General features: G+C 36.2%; 1 pseudogene across 1 annotated transcript; it reads left to right on the top strand.

Annotated features, from left to right (window-relative positions):
* Positions 1 to 1,533: 1,533 nt before the first annotated feature.
* On the top strand, positions 1,534 to 2,386 carry LOC307137118 (chemokine XC receptor 1-like; annotated as a pseudogene). Its single transcript has one exon. The product of its transcript is annotated as a chemokine XC receptor 1-like (transcript).
* The last annotated feature ends 934 nt before the right edge of the window (positions 2,387 to 3,320 follow it).

Genomic DNA, 3,320 nt, shown 5'->3' with positions numbered 1-3,320 from the left:
CTTTTCGTTGTGTTGTGGCTGTATTCCGTTGTGTTGTGGCTTGATTCTGTTGTGGCTTTTTTGTTGTGTTGTGGGTTGTTTCCATTGTGTTGTGGCTTGTTTCCGTTGTGTTGTGGCTTGATTCTGTTGTGTTGTGGCTTGATTCCGTTGTGGCTTTTTTGTTGTGTTGTGGCTTGTTTCCGTTGTGTAGTGGCCTTTTCGTTGTGTAGTGGCCTTTTCGTTGTGCTGTGGCTTGATTCCGTTGTGGTTTGATTCCATTGTGGCTTTTTCGTTGTGTTGTGGGTTGTTTTCGTTGTGTTTTGGCTTGATTCCGTTTTGTTGTAAACTTATGTATGCTTTTTAAATTTCGTTGTGTTGTGCACTACTGGGCCACCATATAATATAGATTAGGAAGTCAGCGAACAACTTCCAGTCAGTGTGTGCATAGAGAAATCCTACATATTTTAAGTTTATTCTTAGTTTGATATTTTTATTATATCTTAACCAATGAGTCAGTATAGTTTTCTCCCATTCTTTCTAAATCTCTAAAAGTTTGCATGCCAGGTGTTCAGTGATTGGCACCTGCATGATTTCTTCTTTACTGATTGTATGGACCTTTTTTGTTTCTTCTTTTGAGTATTGTGGTGTCATGTCTCTAATGAATCACAGTCACCTGATATTCAGAACAACATCACAAATGCGAGTGTGAAATTGCTTAAATACAACAGTTACATGAACAAGACATTTAATGAAATTAACTTAAAAAAAAGCAGATAAGTATCAGATTAAACCTTATTTTTAAACCTTAAAATTTGCATATCTGATGTTTAATGTGACATGCAGATGAAGTCATGCACATATATTCTTGTGCATTCAGTCTACAAAACACAGCACAGAGATTTATACGCTCTCAGAGAGACTGGACATTCACTCTACAGGTGATAAACTTCTCTTTTAATTTTTATTATTTTTATTTTCGATACCGAATGATATATGACAATGTTGCTGTTTTCATCATTCACATTTAAGGGGTTATGGTACAGTATGTTACATGGATCACTTGAATAAAACAGAACTGATCTCTATTTGTTTCATCAAAGTGAGTTAGCAATTTTCTTGACATCATTAAGCTGCAATCTTAAAAATTCTAAAAGTTCTTTTTTGGCATCTGTGGTTTCATGAAGAACCTTTAACACAAAACCTTTCGAGTGCACAACATGTTTGTTACATTGGAAAAATATTCTTTAGATTTAGAAGAGTTTTTTGGGGAAGAAAAATTGGTTCTTCCACGGAATCGCCGTTTATTTTTAAGAAAGCATTGTAGACTTACTGCAATGTATTAAATAATATGTGTGAAAATTGCCCTTTTTAACTGTAAACTGTGTTAAATTACTGGGGTGGACTGACAATGTATCTTCAGTCTAATTTTTTTTTTTTTTTTCATTTTGCTTATGTTGAACTGCAGTCTGAGTAACAATATATGCTTATAATTCTCTCATCCTATAGCAATACTATTTATGTTTTGTGAGCTGTGCTCAGACAAACAAGGAGAAGATGAACTCCACCACACTCGGAGCTTTCACCAACTCCACAACCCCTGCCGCATTGCCAGTGGCGAATATGGAAATGTGTATATTCAGCATCAATTTCCTGTTTGGTCTTCCCACACACTCCTATATTATATGGCTCATCATCACAAGAACAGGAAGTGGAGTTGCATCAGTGTTCTTCATCCTCAATCTGTCTGTTAATGAGATTGGTAACTGTCTGAATTGTTTTGTTTTTTTACTGATGAATTGGATTTCATTTCTAGCGCCATTAGCACTGTTTCTGCAAGGACCTGGTGTCACTGGTCGTCCTCTGTTTCAGTGTCTAATGTGTGTTGAGCGTTACCTGGCAGTGGTTCATCCTGTAACCTTTCTGAAGTACAAACCTCTCAGATATAGAGTGATCTGCTGCACTGTGGCCTGGATAATTATACTTGGCTCCTGTGTGGTCTGCCTGATCATATCAATGTTAAATAATATTATGGCACATGCATGGTTCTTCTCTATGGGGTTCCTCGTCTTCTTCTCCATCCAGTTGTTTTGTCTTGTGGCTGTTCTCAGAGCTCTGAAGCAGTCAGGACCAGGAGAGAGAAGGAGAGAGAGAGAGAGAGAGAGAGAGAGAGAGAGAGAAGGAAAACCTTATGAAGAGAAGAGCATTTTATCTCATTCTAATAACTACTGTGAGCATGGTTATCGCATATGTGCCAATTATGATCTCAGGAGTATTTGTAATTCTGATGAACCAGTATAATTTGAACTTTTGGGCTCCTGGTTTGGTTTGTTTTGTTCTAGCTAGTTTTGTTCAGCCTGTTCTTTATCTGCACCGCACCGGAAAACTCTCCTGCCTCTGTTCAACATAAATTATGAGCCATATAACATAAACTGAAAATGACTACACATCATGACTACACATCAGATGGATCGTGGTACCATCACCGAAAGCCAGAAAAACCCTCTCCAGAACATTTTCATTAAGCATTCCTTGCTGGTGAAAGAATCTTCCCACCTCCATCCGAAATGCAGAATCACTGACAACATTCAAAAGACAACTGAAAAATCACCTCTTCCGTGAGCACTTAACCTCATCTTTAACAAAAACAAAACAAAAAAACTTTCTTTTCCTCTTTCTTCCTTTTTTCCCTCCCTACTCTAGTGTACAAAACTTAGTATTTCAGACACTTTTTGCGTTTCTTCGCCTCTTCATGACGGATCGCTTCCTGTACTCCTCAGTTGTAAGTCACTTTGGATAAAAGCGTCTGTTAAATGCATAAATGTAAATGTACATAATTTTACTTTTTAAATATATATTCTTTATTATTAGTGGACGGGGCATTTTTTTTTCTATTATCAACTGAACTGTGTCTTCCCTCTTGGTGTTTGCTGTGGTCTTCTTATGAAGTTATATTTCAAATTATTTCTTAGTTTGATTATTATTTCATGTGTGCAAAAAAATCTTGAATTGCCCTGCATTTATTTACACATAGTAGATGTAGCTTATTATGAGTGTGTTTATTAAATATGATTTGATATCAGTGTGAATGTTTATCCAATAAAACATTTAATCAGTGATCCACTGTCACCTTTTGCATAATATTATTTATCTCTCTCTCATCTTGCTCTCTTAGAAACTCAGTCTAAAAATTTGATTTGCACACCAAGAGATTAATGAGTTACACCTGTGCTGTCCAGTTTAGATGTACAAAGATTGAATATTCAGTCAGCAAAAATAATGTTTGGGTGATCAATCTTGTATAAAAGCAACATTTAACAATATTATGTGGCACCATGGAATAC

The sequence above is a fragment of the Gobio gobio genome (assembly GCF_949357685.1).
Source record: "Gobio gobio genome assembly, chromosome: 14".
NCBI lineage: Eukaryota > Metazoa > Chordata > Actinopteri > Cypriniformes > Gobionidae > Gobio > Gobio gobio.
This window is presented reverse-complemented; position numbering and strand designations above follow the sequence as displayed.